General features: G+C 36.5%; 1 long non-coding RNA gene across 2 annotated transcripts in view; it reads left to right on the top strand.

Annotated features, from left to right (window-relative positions):
- Positions 1-22,306, top strand: part of LOC105539611 — a 72,033-nt gene that overhangs the window by 35,989 nt on the left and 13,738 nt on the right. The window contains exon 1 of one of the 2 annotated variants that reach the window (XR_001006076.1): positions 1,720-1,977. The exons of the other annotated variant lie outside the window; for it this stretch is intronic. This is a non-coding gene — a long non-coding RNA (uncharacterized LOC105539611). Of the gene's footprint in view, positions 1-1,719; positions 1,978-22,306 lie in introns of those variants that run through there. 2 annotated transcript variants of the gene reach the window in all.

Here is a 22,306-nt window from a genome sequence, read left to right as displayed (position 1 = left end):
AAAACGTCCTCACATACTTCATTTCCTTGCATCTTAACTAAACACTAGTGCCTACTAGAAACATAGAAATATTCAATATTCTAATGTTCTTGGACCTAGACTATCCTGGTAACCTAAAGTCTGTCCTCCTTCTTCCAAAAGAAGTTACCACCTTCTCAGTAAGGATGGCCTTGACAGAGGCCTTGGTGATAGCCAGACTTCATCACTGAGTATTTTCAGAGAGACCACAGAGAGTCAACTGTTCAGGAAACTCTAAGAAAAGACGCCATCTCTATGTAGAAAGTTAATTCAGATGATCTCATTCATTCAACAGATAGTTTTGGAGTACTTACTGTATGCCTGTCAACTGTGCCAGATGCTATGAAGATTACAAACTAGTGAATGACAAAGATTTTAAAGTTAAATTAATATAAAATTATAACTATATTAAAGTATTATGAAGGAAAAAATAAGAGCTGAGATCCTGAGTTCTTTTCCAAATCTAACCTACATGATACAATGTCTACATTTTCATGAAAGTAGAAAATTGACCCACAAATTGCAAATGGAAATTCCAAGGTCCCTTGTAAATTTGTTCAACTCTACTTATTTAATCTTCTGTTCTATTCTTCCTGATAGCCCATTGAGTCAAAGTCTTCCTCTGGTGGCACAATCAGCATCCCTGTGTCTATGCAGATGTTGTTTCTTTTACCTGGAACTTACTCCATTACACAACCTAAAATGTTGTTCATCACCCACAGCCTAGTTCCCCCACTTGTAAAATGAGCTGGTGAGACTAAATGGTCTTTAAAATTTCTTAGTTCTAGAATATTTTGGTTCACTTAACCTTGCCAGTGAAGGAAGAGGGAAGATTGTGTTCTCATCATTTTTACTTCTAAATTGCATTTTCTGGGCTTGGTCATCATGATGTATTGTTTTTAGCTTTTCCTCGTATCAGAACTCCAAACAAAAGAAGCTGGAATGTAGGGCATGCATTACATGAAAAGTGAAATGTTTTGAAAGGGCTTTGAAGTGTTGAATAGGAATATTGTATTAAGAACATTCCACTAAATGGAAGAAACCTGGAAACTGGACAAGCTGTGGATGTGCAGATGGTATTTCTAACCATCAGTCAAATAGAGAACACAGGCTATGTGTATAGATCGATATGTCAAGTGTCTGTATACATTGGGAGGTACCAAGAAGTTGTCAGCAGTTGTTATTTCTGTATGTATTGCCTCCAAGGAGAATAGCCAAATTGCCTGTGTTACATAGCCTAGAAATTTCAGTTTAGTCTGTACCAATATGAATGAATCTATTTAAGATGTCTTGTATGAGAAAGGATGCTTTTATAAATGCAAACGGACATAAAATGGGTTTGCTTGTGGATGGGTCAGTGAGGGGAGGTGGGAGCAGAGAGGAAGATCCCCTAGCTCAATAGTTCTTTAAAAATATCTTCTTTATTCTAATATTAGACAGTCTACGAACTATAATTATCCAGAGTGCTCCCTATCACCCCACAACATTTTACGATTAGAATGTGGGTGAATTGCTCTGCCTCAGCCAACACTAACATTAAAGAACAGCAGAGAGTCCTTTAGGTAAGTCTGAGCATGAATCAGTCAGCTATTGGAGTATTTCAGAGTGGTGTTATTTCTCAGAGATAAGGGAACAAAGAAGTCTTAATATCCGGCTCAGCCAAGGCAGGAAATTGCCTACTTCCTGAGCCAGTGTGGTAGAGGCTATGGGATGGGAGCCAGATATTGGAGGGAGGAGGCACGTAAGTGCTGGAGACCTCAGGATTTTATTGTAGGGCACATGGACTTCGTATGAGAATGTCAAAGACTCATTTTGTCTTTAGCACAGGAAGATGCTTGGCAAACAGTTAATGACACTAAAGAATTCTTATGAACGTTATGGATGGGTGTTAATTTTCACAGATAGACATTCATTCTCAGATGTTTATGCTTTCCATTCCTGAAACAACTCCCGTCTGTAGTATGTGCCAATTTTTTAATTTTAAAGACTATCAATTATCCTGTTAATCCTAAATTCTATTATAAAAGTGTAAAGTACCAAGTTGACCTTACATCCTAGTCCTAATTACATACATATGTTTTTATAGACCCCTATCCAACCCCACTGACACTAACAAACTAGTTTGCAAAGCTCTTAACCTCTCCTGCTTTCTTTCCCTCATTTGTCAATTGAGAGCGTCAAACTAGATGATCTCAAAGGTTCGGATTCTAAAGAAACGTGGCAGAAATTCCATCAAGTACGAGGTTGTATAGTCAGAAAAGGATTTATAATCCTAGATACTTGAGTTTAAACCTCTGTACCTCCTATTATCAGATTTGTGTCATTGCAAACATTCTCTAATCTTCTCAAACTGGTAACAACATTTGTTACTGGAATAAAACCTGAATTAAAAAGTTGTCTAGAATTAAATGTCATAGGACATTAAAGTGTCTGGCAGACATGTATTTAGTAGTTGTTCCTTTTCCCTCCCTTCTCTTCCTTTAGTGTTATTGGAATTAATAGATTTTACTAGTTTTTATTAGAAAAAAGAACCTATATTCAGAAAGTTGTATTGAAAGAACAGAAGAGAAAGGTTAATTTACAGGATCCAAAGATGGGTTGAATTTTAGCAAGCAAAAATCAAGATGAAAGTCTATCTATGTAGGGAATAATGTAATCAAAAGTATAATAGTGGTAACAAAAAGGTGTATATGGGGAATAGTACATGGTCTGTTGATATTGAAATGTAGTGGCTGGGGTTAAAATATGTATTTTATCTATCAATTAATTTTTACTCAAATGTTTATATATTATACACAATGTTCTACATAATTTTCTCTTTTAAAAACATTTTGGTGATCATCTCATATCTATATATGAAAATCTTTTTTATTCCTTATTTACTATTCATAATATACCATTATATGTATACCTTATAATTTCTATAAACAATATTCTATTGATGGATATTTAGAAGACTACTATATTTTGCTTTTATAAACAAAGTTGCAATAAATAATCTTGTATACATTTCATTTTTTATATGTATGAGTAAATCTGTAGAGTATATTCTAAATGTGGAATTGCTAGGGTAAAGGGTATGTGCACTTATAATTTTGATAGGCATGGTCAGAATGCCCTGCAAACAGATTTTATTGGTTGAAATGTTCACAATCTATGTATGAGAGTGTTTCCTTCAACTCTGAACTTATTTTAATATATTTCAGAGCTGTTTATATTTTCTTTTCTATGATCAGTTTGCTCACATTCTCTGCTCATTAATTTACTGAATGGTTGGGTTTTTTCTTATTGATAAATAGGAGTTCTTTATGTATTAGAGAAATTATCTCTTTATTTCTTATGCAAATATTTTCTCACCATTTTTGCCTGATTTTAACTTTATTGTGATTGTTGCCATGTAGAATGTTTTCTTTAAATTTTTTGTATCAAGTTTATCAATTTTTTAATGACCTCTGGATTTTGTTTCTACTTAAATTTTCTCACTTGAAAGACTAAAATGTTTTCATGGCTTTTTTTCTACTACTTTTACAATTGTATTTCTTATACTTAAATATTTGATCAATTTCAGATATATTCTGGTAAACGATATAAATCTAAATTTATTTTTTTTTTCAGGTAGCTACCCAGATTTCCCATAAGGTTAATATATAATCCATATTTTCAATGCTACTTTGAAATGTTCCTGTGTTTTTACTATGTAACTATATGCATTTGAATCTATTTCTGGATTTTCTTTTCTCTCTCATAAGCTTATCTATGTATTCATGTACAAGTATCAATTTTTTAAAAAATTCTGTTAAATTTTTAATATATTTATAATATATATTAAAATATGATAGAAATAGCTTCCTTTCTTGATTTAGTTTTTCAGAAATTTTTGGCAATTTTTACTTGCTTATTTTTCTGATGATCTTTAGAGATTAGCTTAGTCTTATCAACCCTCTAAAACAAATATATCAAATTTATAAATTAAGTAAAATTGATACTTTCATATTTTGCAGGTATTTCTTTTCAAATACATGGTATTCCTTCCCAGTTGTTTAAGTGTGTATGTGTTCATGTGTGTTTATGTTATGTGTGTATGTGAATATATTTGTATATTTTGTGACTCTTAGGAGCATTTAAAAATTTTTCTCACTCCTTATTTATTTCTGGTTAAGTGTATTCCTAAGTTTTTGTTGTTTTCAGATTTGATCTAATAAGAACACAGCTTCATGCCTAGGAATTATATATAAAACAGGTGTCTTGGAAGAGTTGAAATGAATAGTTTATAATAAAGGAAGGAAACAAATCTAGTTTAAACAGGTAGAAAGATACTTAACCAGACCCATACAAAAGAAACACAAAAATTACATTCAATCCTCATGGAAAGGGGTAATACTACAATACCCCTGGTCACCCACTAGATTGGCAAAGATCATTAAGTTTAATAGCATACTGTGCCGATGAGGATAAGTGACGGGCATTCTTATACATAATTAGTAGGTGGGTACGTTGTTAAACTTTATTGGCGGGCAATGTGGTCATAGCTACTGCAGGAGACCAGAATATGCCACCTAAAAAAAGTGTTTAAGAATTAGATGGTGTCTCACTCTGTTCCCCAGGCTAAACTGCAGTGGCATGGCAGTTCACTGCGGCCTTGAACTCCTGGGCTCAAGGGATCCTTTCACCTCAGCCTCCCAAGAAGCAGGAACTATAGGCATAAACCACCACACCTAGCTTTTTAAAGAAATCTTACACCCAGGAGGAGCTTTGTAAACAGAGTAGAAGTTTACCTTTACCCTTTTGTTAGGGAAATTGACATCTATAAAGGAAATACCTGTTGGTAAAAGCATCTCCTCTCTGTACCAGGAAGAGATGGATGAAATCACTAGAAACCCTCATCAGTGGAGAAGGCACTAATTTAAAACAGTAACCTTACCCTTGTTTTACCATGTTTTTTTTCTGTGCATCTCCCCATAATAGGTCTTCCCCCATACCCTTCTTTCTTTGTTTCAGTTGAAGATAATGGGTGAACTTAAAGCTACTTCTTAGGAAAATTATTCATTCCCTGGGTGGCTGCCATTTATACATGAGGTATACATGTTAATAAACTTCTGTTTATTTTTCTCTTGTAAATCTGTCTTTTGTTAAGGGGTCTGTTTCAACTGAGAACCTTAGAGGGGTGAAGAAAAAAATTATTTTTCTTCCCTACAACTCTTTGAGTTTAAATGGCCTAATGCTTAGAGGCTTAAATCAAGTCTCAAGTCCTCCTTCCCTGTCTTACACTTGTTTAATAAAAAGAAAGCCTGAGATCCGGCCACTGCACTCCAACCCTGGGCGACAGAGCGAGACTCCGTCTCAAAAAAAAAAAAAAAAAAAAGAAAGCTTCTGTTGCATTAAGGGCCACATACTTTAAGCTATTATTTTTATTAATGTTTTAAAAATTTCTTCTCATGCAGTCACCCCGCAGTAAGCAATTGACTTTCTGTCAAATAAACAGCAGTAGGAAAAAACTGTAAAGAAAATTGAAATGAGAATGGTCTGTGTTGGTGTTGCTGCTTTTTAACTTTATTTTCTAAAATGTAACCTGTAGCAAAATGGGAATATTGGGCTTTTACCATTACTTTCTCTTTGCTGATTAAATACAAGAATGACTGGATGCTGCATAAAAATATGCTTACATTTATGTAAGCTGTTTATATTTACATTTAGGAAATCCTGGAAGAAGGCTTTTTAGGAAAGGTAGAGGATGCAGATAGTGGGTTAAGAGTAGCTTTAGGTACCTGGGAATATTAACACAAAATTCCATTAAAAAATACATGTATGTAGGGGTAAAGGGTGAGCTGCTTTTAATATTTTGAATTAATACAAAGGATACATTATTATTGATGACAGATAAAAATTACAAAGCATTTTTTTCAACTTTTATCTTAGGTTCAGGGGGTACACGTACTAGTTTGTTATATGGGTAAATTGAGTGTTGTGGGGGTTTGGTATACAGGTTATTTTGTCACTCAGATAATAAGCATAGTACCTGAGAGGTAGTTTTTGGATCCTCACCCTCCACAATCAGGTAGGTTCCAGTCTTTACATCCATGTCTACTCAAGGTTTACCTTCCACTTATAAGTGATAACATGCAGTATTTGGTTTTCTGTTCCTGCATTAATTTGCTTATTATAATGGCCTCTAGCTCCATCCATGTTGCTGCAAAGGACATGATCTCCTTCTTTTTTTATGGTTATATAGTATTTGATAGTGTATATGTACTACATTTTCTTTTTCCAGTTCTCTGTTGATGGGCATCTAGGTTGATTCCATGTCTTTGCTATTGTGAATAGTGTAGTGTTGAACATATATGTGCATGTGTCTTTATGGTAGAATGATTTATATTCTTTTGGGCATATACCCAGTAATGAGATGGCTGGGTCAAATGGTTGTTCTGTTTTTAGTTCTTTGAGAAATCTCCAGACTGCTTTCCACAGTGACTGAGCTAATTTACATTCCCACCAATGGTGTATAAATTTTCCCTTTTCTCTGCAACCTCGCCAGCATCTATTTTTTGTTGTCTGTTTAGTAATAGGCATTATTCTGACTGGTATGAGATGGCATCTCATTTGGTTTTGATATTTATTTCTCTAATGATTAGTGATGTTGAACATTTTTTCATATACTTGTTGGACATGTGTATGTCTTCTTTTTTTGTTTGTCTGTTTCTTTGAGACAGAGTTTCACTGTTGTCACCCAGGCTGGAGTGCAATGGCGCAATCTCAGCTCACTGCATCCTCTGCCTCCTGGGTTCAAGTGATTCTCCTGCCTAGCCTCCTGAGTAGCTGGGATTACAGGTGCCTACCACCATGCCCGGCTACTTTTTTGTGTTTTTAGTAGTGATAGGGTTTCACCATGTTGACCAGGCTGGTCTTGAGCTCCTGACCTCAGGTGATCCACCTGTCTTGGCCTCCCAAAGTGCTGGGATTACAGGTGTGAGCCACCGTGCTCAGTTGTATGTCTTCTTTTTAGAAGTTTAGAAGCGTCTGTTCATGTCCTTCATTCCTTTATTCTCCCTGCCTTTTATTTTTTTCTTTTTCCTTTTTTGAGACAGTCTCCCTCTGTCACCCAGGCTGGAGTGCAGTGGCGTGATCTTGGCTTACTGCAACCTCCACCTCCCAGGTTCAAGCAATTCTCTTCCCTCACCCTCCTGAGTAGCTGGAATTAAAGGCACACACCACCACACCCAGCTAATTTTTTTTTTTTTTGTAGAGATGGGGTTTCACCATGTTGGCCAGGCTGGTCTTGAACTCCTGACCTCAAGTGATCTGCCTGCCTAGGCCTCCCAAAGTGCTGGGATTACAGGCATGAGCCACCACACAAAGGAACTATGGTGGCAGCCACCAGGAAGCACCCTGGTTGGGCATTTGAGACTGTGCCAAAAGTAGGCATGGCCAGGCAGGGACTCTGGGAGAGGCTGACAGACAGGAGGGTGCTCAGATCAGACTGGTTCCATCCCACAGGCAAGAAAGCCTTTTTCTCTCCAAGTCCGACAGTCAACAAAGACCAAAGCCACCTAGAGGAGTGTGATGAGCTTTAGGGGATGGGCCTCCCTGACTATGTCCCACTGCAGCTATTCCCACACCAAACCCTCTGAGTTCCATGTAGGCTGGAGTTCCTGTCCCTGCCATCTCTCCAAACAGCTCTCCCTGTCAGCTCAAATGTCCATAGGGGTCACAGGGTCTCCTGCAGCTAGGATTCCAGAGGTCTGTGGCAAGATTAGGTGACTCCTCACCTTTTCAACCCACTCCTGCCCCAGAAGCTGCTGGGGGCCAGGAAGGAGTCATGGTGCTCAGCAGCCCCGTGCAGGGTTCCCAGCTTCTTCCCATTTCAACCCAGAGTCTGTGTCCTCCTTCTGTCAACTCCAAAAGCCTTCCTTCCAAAGATCTGCTTGGAATGTGCCAGTCTTCTTGATGGTCTGGTCTTTCTGTGGTAGATGCTCTTACTGGCTGCATCTAGTTGGCCATCTTGGCTAGAACCCCTACAAAGCCATTTTATTAGGTGAGTTGAGTGAGAACCTATTTAAAGATGTTGTTGAAAGATACCAGAATATGCCCACCTCAAAGTATATGACTCTGTTACATAGAATATTCTGAGATAAAGACAGTTGAGAACCTGCAGGTGCAGGAAGAGCTCTTACCTTCCCCTAAATGCCTAACAATAGAATATAAATCTCCCCTTTTGTAAAGGATGTTTATGTTTATAAAATAAGTGTCCATTTGTAAAGATGTCTCCCTACTGGGAAGAAAGCTAATCCTGGAGACAACTATTATCACCAGAGAGATCTTATCTGCATAATAAGACAAGTCTTATTTACCATAATATCCTCCTCTTACTTTCCCCGCACAGAGCCCCAAACACCTTTTGTTTTGGTTAGCCTAAGATGGTACATTAGCCTCAATCATCTGGTTGTGTAGCAGCCTGATGGGTTCTTGCCCACTGCCCAGAAAAGCCAATTCACTGAGAACAGCAATATTGCAGCAAGGAAAGAGTTTAATAATCACAGGGCCAGCCAAGCCAGAGGAGGAGAGGTATTTCTTAAATCCATCTCCCTAAAACTTCAGAGGCTAGGGTTTTTTAGGATATTTTAGCAAGCAGGGGGCTGGGGAATTGAAACAATGATTGGCTAGGGATGAAATCACAGGGGTGTCTAAACTGTCTTTGTGTGGCTGAGTCACTTCCAAAAACTGGCCTCAGGACCAAGTTTTGTCTCTTGGTCTGTCAAAATGCTAAATCTGAAAAATATCTCAAAGACCAGTTTTTTAGTTTTGACAATAATGATGTTATCTGTAGGAGAAGTTGGAGAAGTTATAATTTTTTTTTTTTTTTTTTTTTTTTTTGGTGAGACAGAGTCTCACTCTTTCGCCCAGGCTGGAGTGCAGTAGCGTAATCTCGGCTCACTGCAACCTCCGCCCCTCCAGGTTTAAGCAATTCTCTGCCTCAGCCTCCTGTGTAGCTGGGATTACAGGCGCGTGCCACCATGCCCAGCTAATTTTTTGTATTTTTGGTAGAGATGGGGTTTCACCATCTTGGCCAGGCTGGTCTTGAACTCCTGATCTTGTGATCCATCTGCCTCGGCCTCCCAAAGTGCTGGGATTACAGGCATGAGTCACCATGCCCGGCCTATTTTTCTCATCTTAAAGTCTACTTTGATATCACTTTAGTCATACCAGTTCTCCTTTGGCTAATGTTCACTTAGTATGTCGTTTTTACATTCTTTAAAATACTATGTATTTTTATATTTATGCTGTGCTTTTTATAAGCAGCCATAATTGTATTTTTTTAAAAATGTGAGCTGAAAATCTTGTTAACTGAAGTGTTTCATCCATTTACGTAAAATGCAATTACTGATGTAGTTGGGTTTAGTCTCCCATATTGCTATTTGTTTTCTATTTTTCCTTGTTTTTGTTTCTTTATTATACTTGCTTTGTAATAATTCTACTTGCTTTTTATATTTCATTTTTTCTCCTCTGGTAGGCTTTTGTTATGCTTTTTAATATAATTGTTTTAGTGGATACACTAAAAATTATAAGACACATGCTAACTTATGATGGTCTATCTTAATACCTTTTTGGCTTTTCCAACAATGTAAAACATCTAGAACAGTACACATCTATTACCCTCTACTCCACCTTTGCCATTTTTGCTATTGTCGTATGCTTCTGCATGTGATAATCCCCATAAAATACTGCAATTGTTCTTGCTTTAAACAGTCAGTACTTTATATTTATCTACATATTTACCTTTCACAAAGATGCCCATTGCTTCTTGCACTTTCAACTTTTATTATTTTCTTTCAGTCTAGAACATGTTCTTTTATATTTCTTACAGTGAAGATCTGTTGGTTGTGAATTCTGTCAGCCTTGGGTGTGTGTGTGTTTCACCACTTCATTAGTTTTATCTTCTACTAGTTATTTATTCTTCATACCTGAATTAAACATGTCTTCTTCAATCCAAGCTCTTTTCCATAATGTCTTTATAAGCTAGAAAACTTTCTACTGGAAAACTGATATAACTTATGTGGCTATTTTTAGATCGATGTATCCATTCTTTGCTTTTCCTTCCACCCTAAGTGTGGTCTTGCCCATTATTCCACAGGTAGGCAGGGAAGACAAATGAATGAAAAACATATGAAAGTACTGAGAAATATACAAGCGTTCTCCAAAAACAAAGTGAAGTTATTAGAATCATATTAGTACTAGAAATCAGTCTCTTTGAGACATTAATACCTTTTTAAATCTTACTTTTGTACTCTGCATTTTTTCTTCCAATGTTCATGTCTTATAATTTTATTCTATATGATTCATTTGGTGCTGTGGCAGTTTTCAAGTCTAAATTGGAAAGTAGCCTCTTCTGGGTTTCCAGTTACAGTTACAAAAACCAAATTTAAAACATGTGATTAGTGGAACCACGTCATATGCATATTTAACTCAGCCAACCATACATGCTGTGCGAACTTAAAATGAAGAACACTTTGAACAGGGCAGAAGATTTTACCCACCATTTTCCTCAATGAACACATGAGCCAGACAGTGTGAATTAGGACACATGAATCTGTCCTTGGTTCAGATGATCTTGGTTCCTATATGCCTCTGCTGGTGGGAGTATCTTACTTCTCTGATTTCAGAGCCTGACCCCTGACAGAGCATAACACTATCATAAAAACACATTTACAGTTAGCTAGGTGCTCTTTTAAATGCTACTATAAAATCCCCCAATTACCCAGTAGCATTTGCTGCCATATCATTTGACCATCACAAATAACTTTCTCATAGAAGTGTGATTTAATTGGAGGCTATCTGCAACAACATGAAATGTATCCTTAAGACTTTATTATTAAATGGGCTGGGCGTGGTGGCTCATGCTTGTAATCCCAGCACTTTTGGAGGCTGGGGCGGGTGGCTCACTTGAGGTCAGGAGTTCGAGACCAGCTTGGCCAACATGGTAAACCCTCATCTCTACTAATAAATAAATAAATAAATTAGCCAGGCATTGTGGCACACACCTGTAATCCCAGTTATTCAGGAGGCTCAGACAGGAGAATCACTTGAACGTGAGAAGGTGAGATTGCAGCGAGCTGAGATGATGCCACTGCAGTCCAGCCTGGGTGACAGAGCGAGACACTAGCTCAAAAAAAAAAAAAAAAAAGACTTTATTATTAAGTGCCTCTAATGGTTACCACCTTTTCTTTCACAGATACCATGAAGTAGGATCACAGTCCAGCCAAGGAGAAAGGCATAGAAAACAATGGGCGATATATAATACTCCATAAAAAGTACTACTATGCTAGAGACATACACAAGTGCTTTATAAAGAAGGGATCTTAGTGCAAAGTGTCCAGAAATTAATAATGGATTGAAGAAAACATTATAACCAATAGGAACAACATGGACAAAGACTGTAAAACATCAAATTATGTGGCAGGTTTTTAAGGTGCAAGGTATTTGTTATAGTTTAAAACCCAGAATATGCTGACGATAACAAAGATTGGGAAGGAGGGTTATATTACAAAGTTAATTAAAATACTATTCCAGGAAATTTGGACCTGATCCTTTTGTTACAAAAGTCATCATCTGATTTGGTTCTTACACATCCCTTGTGAGAAAACATGACCCAGTTAATTTTGGACTTCTGCACACGTACCAGAGATAGGACTTGAGCGTAGATGTCCCAGTTGAAATTCTGCACTCTTTCTACTTCATTCTATTGCTTTTCATGGATAGGATACCAAGTCACTTTTTATATCTACAGATAAGGCCAGTCTTGTTATTATTTGCTCACTACTGCTCTGGTAGTGATCATGTGTCCTCCCCCATTTTATGGGATAGTCTGAACTCTGACAGTGAATCTGGGCCTTTCTTTCATTTGGAGCTTAAGATGGTGGCAAATCTACAAAGTTGTCAAAAGCAGACAGTTGGAATGTAGAATTACAGGGCTGCAAAACTGATGTGGAAAATTCAAAACACCCTGCACTTAACACAATGCCAGTGCTGATTAGTGCAGTTTATTGCTAAACCCCAAGGGACACCTGAAGGCTTTTACCTTCAGTCTAGAACCCCTGGCCTGAGTGAAGGTGTAATGCTGCGTTAGTTCCACACTCTTTCTATTAGAGCTTACTCAAAGCTGCCGACACCAGATGTGTTACAAACAAACGTTAATTCTCCTCCGGCATCTGGATCGTATGTACAATAAGGGGCAAGATTTATGCCCTGCTGAAGCATTCCCCGGTTTTTAGCACAGAAGTGATTGAACTCCAGATGTTAACAAGATGCAGCGACCTTTTAGTATTATTAAAAACATGATTTCTTGTTTTGCTCATGACAAAAACCATTGGATTAACTTATTAGAAGTAGAGCTGCTGTCCTGCTCATTGGAAGCTGTGTCTACTTTAGCTATTGGAGCTTGTCGTCAAAGATTTTATGAAGAAAGAATGACTCATCAACTCCTAAAATCATCAACTTTTAAAGTCCCTTTCAAAATCATGGGTTACAGAGGTAGAAATTCTCTGATAACTGCAAATAGATTCAGATGAGAATGAAAGTTAAAACAAGTGTTTGTATGAATTAATCAAATGAGCATCTGTTCCCTTTCAATAATTTTATTGTTATTGAGAAACATAGAACTGTAACCTAAGAGCTTTAGAGCTAGAATTGTTCCTCAAATATTATCTGTTCTGCCCTGTCCTCCTTTAGCCCTTTTCTTTCTCTGCTTTCAGAGAGGCAGAGAATAGTCTCATTTTGAAGTCAAGCAAATGAGAGCAAAAAAGATCCAATACTTTGATATTTACTGCCTCAAAACTACTAAATAGCGAACTCATTGAAATCAGATTAGCTATTTTAAAAGTATAGTGTCCTCAACGATAAAATGTACTTTGCCCATAGTTTATTTTTCCATAACTGGAATGAGTCTTAAATTCAATGTGAATGTTTAATGTTTGTTTGTTTATTGTACCCAAAGTTGTTATTAATAGTGCACATGACAGTCAATGGCATCTTAGAATAAGAAAGTATGTTAACTTTTGATTTCATTAAACAAAAAATAATAAAGAATCATCTAGAATTTTTACTACTATCATAATCAGGGAATCTGTGAAAAGTGTTATCCTGATCAGAAAATGCCCTGCTTTGGAGATACTCATGTTATGGTGTTCTCAGCCTTACCTATTCAGGATGAAGGAGGCACTAAGATGATTTTAATATAAAACTTTAGCATAGAAAATATAATCACGTTAAATAGTTTTTATTAATCATGAATTTAGCCTACTATTTACAATATGCCTTTCAAGAATTTGTGAACTTAATATCTAAATGGTTTATGAATTGTAAGACCTTAAGTTTTCACTCTCCTTCAATTTCTTTGGTTATTTGTTCTGTTCTATTGTTCGCCATGATACTCTTCATTATTTCCTTATGTCTCTTGGGGTGACTTTGGAGGGTATAATAAATATACCTATAACATATGTAAATAAAAAATAGTGAGCTCCAGTATTTGTTCCTGCCCCCAAATGGCTCCTGAGGGAGGGTGAGTTAAATAGGTATGCAGTGGACCACTCTTTCCATGGACTTCCAGAATCCTGGCTGCAGGAGACCTGCCGGCAACCCCCATGGACATTTAAGCTGGCAGAGAGAATGGCTTGGAGAGTTAGCAGGGACGGGATTACAGCCTGCATGGAACCCACAGGGTTTGGCATGGGAATGGCTGCAATGGAGCATGGCCAGAGATGCCTACTCCTCAAGGCTTGCCATGTTCCTCTAGGAGGCTTTGGTCTTTATTGACTGTTGGACCTGTATAGAACAGGGATATTTTGCCTGTGGGACAAGGCCAATCTGATCTGAGGATTCTCCTGTCTGCCACCAGCCTTTCCCAGACTTCCTGCCTGGCTGAACTTGTTTGCAATGAAGCTTCAGATTCCCAAACAGGGTGTTTCCTGGTGGCCACTGCCATAGTGAAACGACCCTGCCTAATCTTCAGAGCTTTTGAAGATGGGCCCCTGCCAGCATGCACCTGCTTGCAGCTGTACTCCACTGATTTGCCATAACACGCTTGCCTGTAGCCTCCCATGATGCTTTGCTGGCATGGACCCTGGTGCCACTGCCTTAAGTGCTTTGTCTGACACTCCCCATTGGAGTGCTATTGCCAGTGGACAGGGAACACCTCAGCCCCTCCAGCACAGCAGGTGTTTAACTTTGAGGAGTCTGAGAAAAAAAGCTGTGGGCCTGATCCCAGGCCCCCAGGTACAGAGCATGCAGCCCAGAAGTGCTGAGTTGAGCCTTGGCCCCTTGAAATCATTCAGAAATGAAGCCAGTTGACTAAACCCAGCTTAAAACCACAGTCAAACCCTCAAGGGCATCAGAGAATACAAAAGCAAAAAGCCCTATTGAAAAGAAAGCAACACAAAGATTAAAGGAATGTCAGCCCACGGAGATAAGAAAGAATCAACGTAAAAACTCTGGTAACTCTAAAAGTCAGAATGTCTTCTAACCTCCACATCAATGGTTCTTAACCTGATTTAAATAGCTGAATAGGCTTATATAGAATTCAAAGTCTGGATGGCATTGAAGCTTGTTGAGATTCAGGAGAAAGTTGAAACCCAATCCAAGGAATCTAAGGAATCCAGTAAAACTATTCAAGAACTGAAAGACAAAATAGCAATTTTAAGAAAGAACCAAACTAATTGAATAGAGCTGAAAAACTCACACAAGTATTTTATAATACATTCTGAAATATTAATAGTAGAATACAACAAGCTGAGGAAAGAGTCTCAGAGCTTGAAGACTGGGTCCTCCAATCAACTCAGTCATATAAAAATGAAAAAAAGCCGGGCGTGGTGGCTCAAGCCTATAATCCCAGCACTTTGGGAGTCCAAGCTGGGCAGATCATGCGGTCAGGTGATCGAGACCATCCTGGCTAACACGGTGAAACCCTGTCTCTACTAAAAATACAAAAAATTAGCCGGGCATGGTGGTGGGTGCCTGTAGTCCCAGCTACTCAGGAGGCTGAGGCAGGAGAATGGTGTGAACCTGGGAGGCAGAGCTTGCAGTGAGCTGAAATCCTGCCACTGCACTCCAGCCTGGGAGACAGCGAGATGCCGTCTCAAAAATAAATAAATAAAATAAAGAAAGAAAAAATAATTTAAAAAATGAACAAAACCTCAGAGAAATATGGAATTATATAAAGAGACTACACCTATGAGTCATTGGTATCCCTGAAAGAGAGGGATACAGAGGAAGCAACTTAGAAAGCATGTTTGAGGATATTTTCCATGAAAACTTTCCCAGCCTCGCTAGAGAGAATGATATTCAAATTCAAGAAATGTAGAGAATTCCTGTGAGATACTGTAGAAGATGACCATCCTCAAGACACATAGTCATCAGATTCTCCAAGATCAACATGAAAGAAAAAATATTAAACACAGCTAGAGAGAACGGACAGGTCACCTACAAAGAGAACACCATTAGGCTAACAGTGGACCTTTTAGCAGAAACTGTGGAAGTCAGAAGACATTGGAGGCCTATATTCAGCCTCATTAAATAAAACAAATTCCAACTGAGAATTTAATATCCAGCCAAACTAAGCTTCATAATCAAAGGATAAATAAAATCCTGTTCAGACAAGCAAATGCAAAGGGAATTTATTACCACCAGACCAGCCTTACAAGATGTCCTTAAGGGACTGCTAAACATGGAAACAAAAGACTGTTAGTGACCACCACAAAAACACGCATAAGCACATTGACCATTGACACTATAAAGCAATTACACAATCAAGTCTATATAACAACCAGCTAACAATGTGATGACAGAATCAAATGTACACATATCCATATTAATCTTGAACATTAACAGGTTAAACACCACTTAAAAGGCACAGAGTGGCAAATTGGATAAAGAAGCAAGATAAATTGTATGCTGTCTTCGAGAGACCCATCTCACAAGCTATGACCCCCATAGGCTCAAAGTAAAGGGATGGAGAAAGATCTACCAAGCATACAGAAAACAAAAAAATGCAAAGGTTGCTATTATTATTTTAGTCAAAACACACAGTAAATGAATAATGATCAAAAAGGACAAAGAAGGGGATTACCTAACGGATTAAATTCAACAAGAAGACTTAAGTTTCCTAAATATATATGAACCCAATACTGGAGCAGCCAGATTCATTAAAAAAAAAACTTTTAGAGACCCACGAAGAGACTTACATGACCACCCAATAATGGTGGGGGAACTTCAACACTCCACTGACAGTATTAGACAGATCACTGATGCAGAAAATGAACAAAAATATTTGAGATCTGTACTTGACACTTAACCACATGGACCTAATAGACATCTACGGAACTCTCCAGACCAAAACAACAGAACATACATTCTTCTCATCTGTATATGACACATACTCTAAAATTGACCACATGGTCAGCCATAAAGTCATTCTCAAAAAACTTTTTAAAAACCCAGATCATACCAGCCATACTCTCAGACCACAGTGTAAAATAATATCAAATAATATGTGTAAAACCACATAATAAAATCACATTTTATTATGATTATTATTAAATCATAATAACAATTAAAATCAATACCAAGAAGATCTCTCAAAATCATATGGAAGTTAAACATCTGCTCCTGAATGACTTTTGAATAAATAAGGAGACAGGCAGAAATCAATAAATTATATGAAACTAATAAAAACAAAGATTCAACATTAGTTAGAATCTCTGGGACACAGCTAATGCAGTGTTAAGAGGAAAGTTTATACCACTAAATACCCATATCAAAAAGTTGGAAAGATCTCAAGTTAACAACCTAACACCACACCTAAAAGAACTAGAGAAACAAGAGCAAACCAACTCCCAAACTAGCAGAAGACAAGAAATAACCAAAATCAGAGCTGAATAAAATTGAGATGTAAGAAGACGTACAAAAGATAATGAAACAAAAAACTGATTATTTGAAAGAATAAATAAGATTGACAGATCTCTAAGTAGACAAATAGAGAAGAAAAGAAGATACAGAGAAACACAATCAGAAACGACAAAGGGGACAATCCCACTGATCCTACAGAAATACAAAAAAAACCCTCAGAGACTACTGTGAACATCTCTGTGCACACAAACTAGAAAACCTAGAAGAAACGGATAAATTCCTGGACACATACAACCTCCCAAGATTGAACCAGGAAGAAATTGAAACCCTGGACAGATCAATAGAGTTCAGAAATTAAATCATGATAAAAAACCTACCAACCAGAAAGAGTCCCTGACCAGATAGATTCATAGATGAATTCTATTAGATGTATAAAGAAGAGCTGATACCAATCCCACTGAAACTATTTCAAAAATTGGAGTAGGATAGACTCCTCCCTGCTGACACCACAACCTGGCAGAGACACAACACACACAAAAAAAACCTTCAGGCCCATATCCCTGATGAATATAGATGCAAAAATTCTCAACAAAATACTAGCAAACCACATCCAGCAGCATATCAAAAAGCTAATCCACCATGATCAAGTAGACTTCATTCCTGGGATGCAAGGTTGGGTCAACATATGTAAATTAATAAATGTGATTCATCACATAAACAGCTAAAAAGAAAAACCACATGATCATCTCAATAGAATGTTGAATTTAAATAAAATTCAACATCCCTTTATGTTCAAAACCCTCAACAAACTAAGCATTGAAGATACATATGTCAAAATAGTAACAGCCATCTATGACAAGCCTACAACCAACATCATACTGATAGGGCAAAAGCTAGAAGCATTCCCTTTGAGAATCTGAAGAAGACAAAGATGCCCACTCTTACTTGACATAGTTCTGGAAATCCTAACCAGAGCAATCAGGCAAGAGATACAAATAAAAGGCAACCAAACAGGAAGAGAAGTCAAACTGTCTTTGCAGATGATATGATTTTATACCTAGGAAACTTGATAATTTCTGCCCAAAACCTTCTAGATCTGATAAACAACTTTAGCAAAGTTTCAGAATACAAAATCAATGTACAAAAATCATTAGCATTTCTATACATCAACAGTGTCCAAGCTGAGAACCAAATCAAGAATGCAATCCCATTCCAGTGGCCACAAAAGTAATAAAATACCTTGGAATACGTTAACAAGGGAAGTGAAAGATCTCCATAATGAGAATTTAAAAACTGCTGAGGCTGGGCACGGTGGCTCACGCCTGTAATCCCAGCACTTTGGGAAGCCAAGGCGGGCGGATCACGAGGTTAGGAGATTGAGATCATCCTGGCTCACACAGTGAAACCCCATCTCTACGAAAAATACAAAAAAAAATGAGCCAGGCGTGGTGGTGGGTGCCTGTAGTCCCAGTTACTCAGGAGGCTGAGGCAGGAGAATGGCGTGACCCTGGGAGGCAGAGCTTGCAGTGAGCCGAAATGGCATCACTGCACTCCAGCCTGGGTGATAGAGTGTGACTCCGTCTCAAAAAACAAAACAAAACAAAACAAACAAAAAAAAAACCTGCTGAAAGAAATCAGAGATGACACAAACAAATGGAAAAACATTCCATGCTCATGGATAGGAAGAGTCAATAATGTTAAAATGGGCATACTGCCCAAAGCAATCTACACATTTAATGCTATTCTTATCCAGCTACCAAAAACATTTGCCACAGAATTAGAAAAAACTATTCAAAAATTCATATGGAATCAAAATGAAGCCTGAATAGCCAAAGCAACCCTAAGTGAAAAGAATAAAGCTGGAGGCATCACATTGCCTGACTTCAAACTAAACTGCAAGACTATGGTAACCAAAACAGCATGGTACTGGTACAAAAACAGACACATAGACAAGTGGAACAGCTTAGAGAACCCAGAAATAAAGCTGCACATCTATAATACAGCCATCTGATCTTTGACAAAGGTGACAATAACAAGAAATGGGAAAGGACTCCTCATTCAATTATGGGTGTTGGGATAACTGGCTAGCCATATGCAGGAGATTGAAACTGGACACCCTTCTTTTACTAAGTACAGAACTCACTCAAGATAAATTAAAGACTTAAAAGTAAAAACTAAAACCCATAATCCCTGGAAGAAAATGTAGGAAATACTATTCTGGACACAGGCCCTGGCAGAGATTTCATGATGAAAACTACAAAAACAATTATAACAAAAACAAAAATTGACAGTGGGACTTAACTAAGCTAAAGAGTTTCTGTATAGCAAAAGATACTATCAACAGACTAAACAGACAGCCTACAGAATAGTAGAAAATGTTTGCAAACTTTGCATCTGACAGTGATGCAAAGTGCTTGGATTACAGGTGTGAGCCACTGTGCCCAGCCATCTTGCCCCAATTTTTAATGGGCTAATTAATTAAAATGTATCTTCCAAGCAAATCATCTTGAAATAAGAATCATAGTCTTGGTTTGTCATTGTGGTTCACCTTGTAAGCAGAATTTTTATAAGTAAAATTCCAGAAAAGTAGGGGCCACATATAAATATCTTCTTCCTGGATCCTTCAACCTAAGCCAGTATTGCTTTTCTAGAAATCTTTCACAAGGAACTGATAGAAATGTGGACAAAGCTTTATGTGTAGAGGTGATGACTGGAGTATTATTTCTAAAAATGAGAAACTGAATATCTAAATACCAAACTATAAGACAAATTTTTATTAAAATAATAAAGGATCATAGGGATCATTAAGTTAGCAAATGTCTGTAAATAATTATGGATGATATGCATGAAGTGCTTATAAATGGTACAGGTAGAGAAACAGGTATCAAATGGTACATAGAATAGAATCTTGAATATGAAGTTTGAAAAAATTAGAAATAATTATAACAAAATTGGATGACAGATTTATAGATTTTTAAATAGATTTTTCTTTAAAATCAACATTATTGAAATATAAATTACCTACAATAAAATGCATATATATTAGGTGAACAATTAATAAGTATTGGCAAACATATAAACTCATATAACAATCACTTGAATTGATATAGAATATTTTCATCACCCCCAAAATTTCCCTTATGCCCATTTGCTGTCAGCATCCCTCCCTTTACTCAGCAAAGTACCTACTGACCTTCTTTCTGTCACTGTATCAGTCTTGCCTATTCTAGATGTCATATAATGCAATGTGTAACAGTATAATGGAATGCACATACAATAAAACAGTATGTACTGTTTTGTTTTTAACTTTCTTCAGTCAACCTAATATTGTTGAAACTTATCCTTGCTGTTGCATATGTCAGCAGTTCATTGCTTTCTTTCTTTCTCTTTTGTTTTGTTTTGTTTTGTTTTGTTTGTTTGTTTGTTTCATTTGGCTAAGCAGCATTTGTAATTTGTTTAGCCATTTATCTGTTAATGGAACTTTAGGTTGTTTCCAGTTTGGGACCATCATGAACAAAGCCGTTATAAGCATTTGTATACAGATTTTTTGTGTGAATATATGTTTTCAGTTTTCATGGGTAAATACCAATAAATGAAATCACTGAGCCAAACAGTACGCGTATTGTGACACAAATTGCTAAACTCTTTTCCAAAATGGTGTATACCTTTTACACTTTCATTATCAACGTATAAAAATTTCCCTTACTTTTTATTCATAACAACAATGAATATTGACTGTTTAAGTATTTTTAGCCATTCTAAATGCCTGTCTAGTAATATCTCACTGTGGACTTGCTTTTTGTATTTCCTTGATTGCAGATTATGTGGATCATCTTTCCGCCCATTAATTTACCATTTATACATTTTCTTTTGCAAGAAATTAGTCAAATCTTTTGCCCATTTTCAAAAAATTGGGTTGCTTCTTTTCTCATTAAAGAGTTGCAAAAATTTTATATGTATATATTTTGGATACAAGCCTTTTATCAAATATATATATTACAGATATCCCTCCACATCCCTGTCTATGGGTTGCATTTTAATATCCGAATTTTCTCTTTTGGCGAGTTTAAAAAAATTTTTTTGATAAAGTCAGATGTATTGTTTTTTCTCTGTTATGGTTTAAAAAGTTTGTCTTCTTGGTCAATCTAGCCAGATGTCTATATTTTATTGATCTTTTAAAAATAAGTATCTTTTAGATACTTGGTTTTTCTCTCCTTTTTTTCTTCTCTATTCCATTGAGTTTTGCTCTTGCCTTTATTATTTTCTTTTTTCAATTTTATGCTTAATAGTCTAATTGATTTCTAGCTTTTTTGAAGGAAAACTTAGATCACTGACATTACATATTATTTTCTAACAGAAGCATTAAAACTGTACGTATCTTCAGGCAATCACTTAGCTGTATCCCATAAATTTTGATATGTTGTGTTTTCATTTTCAAACAACTTGAATTATCTTATTTGCCTTTAAATGTTTTTCTTTCATTCATGGGTTATTGAGAAGTATGTTTAATTTCTAAGAATATGGAGATTTTTCATACATCTTTGTGTTATTAGTTTCTTATTTAAATTTGTTGAGGTCAGAGGGCATATGACATATGATTTCAATCCATTCAACTTATTTAGACTTGTTTTATGTCTCAGCATATGATCTATCTTGGTAAATGTCCAATTTGCATGTGAAAAAGTCTATCCTGCCATTGTTGGTATATGTCAATTAGGTGTCACATTGGTTGATAGTGTTCAAGTTTTCTAGACTGATTTTCTGTCAACCTGTTTTATTACTAGGAGAGATGTGTTTTTACATCCAACTATAATTGTGGGCTTTTCTGTTTCTCCTTTCATTTTTATTAGTTTTTATTTTATGTATTTTCGAAGCTGTATTATAAAGTGCATACACATTTAGGATTGTTACATCTTTTTGATGAATTGGCTCTTTTATCATTATGAAATGGCCTTGTTATTCCTGATAGTATTCCTTGTTCTGAACTATATTTTGCCCAACGTTAATATAGCCATATAAGATTTCTCTTTAGTGTTTCTGTGGTATCTTTTTCTATTCTTTCACTTTTAACCTCTGTATGTTCTTAGGTTTAAAGTGTATTTCTTTTAGACAACATAGAGTTATGTTTTGCTTTTTTATCCAATGTGACAATCTCTGCTTTTTAATTGAGATGTTTAGGTCATCTACATTGAGTGTAATTATCAGTACAGTTAAGTTTAATCCTTTCATCATGTTTGTTTACTATCCTAAATATTTCTTCATTTTTCCTGCTTATATATGTTTACCATTTTCATGGCTTTTTTGGTCTTAATAGAGTATATTTAAATATTCTATTTCCTTTTTTTGTTTATTGTCAGTGTGGCCTTTTTTTTTTTTTTTTTTTTTTTTTTTTTTTTTT

Source organism: Mandrillus leucophaeus, unplaced genomic scaffold (genome assembly GCF_000951045.1).
Source record: "Mandrillus leucophaeus isolate KB7577 unplaced genomic scaffold, Mleu.le_1.0 Scaffold207, whole genome shotgun sequence".
NCBI classification, from domain to species: Eukaryota; Metazoa; Chordata; class Mammalia; order Primates; family Cercopithecidae; genus Mandrillus; species Mandrillus leucophaeus.
Note: the sequence above shows the minus strand (reverse complement) of the source record. Positions and strands in the feature narration are given on the sequence as shown.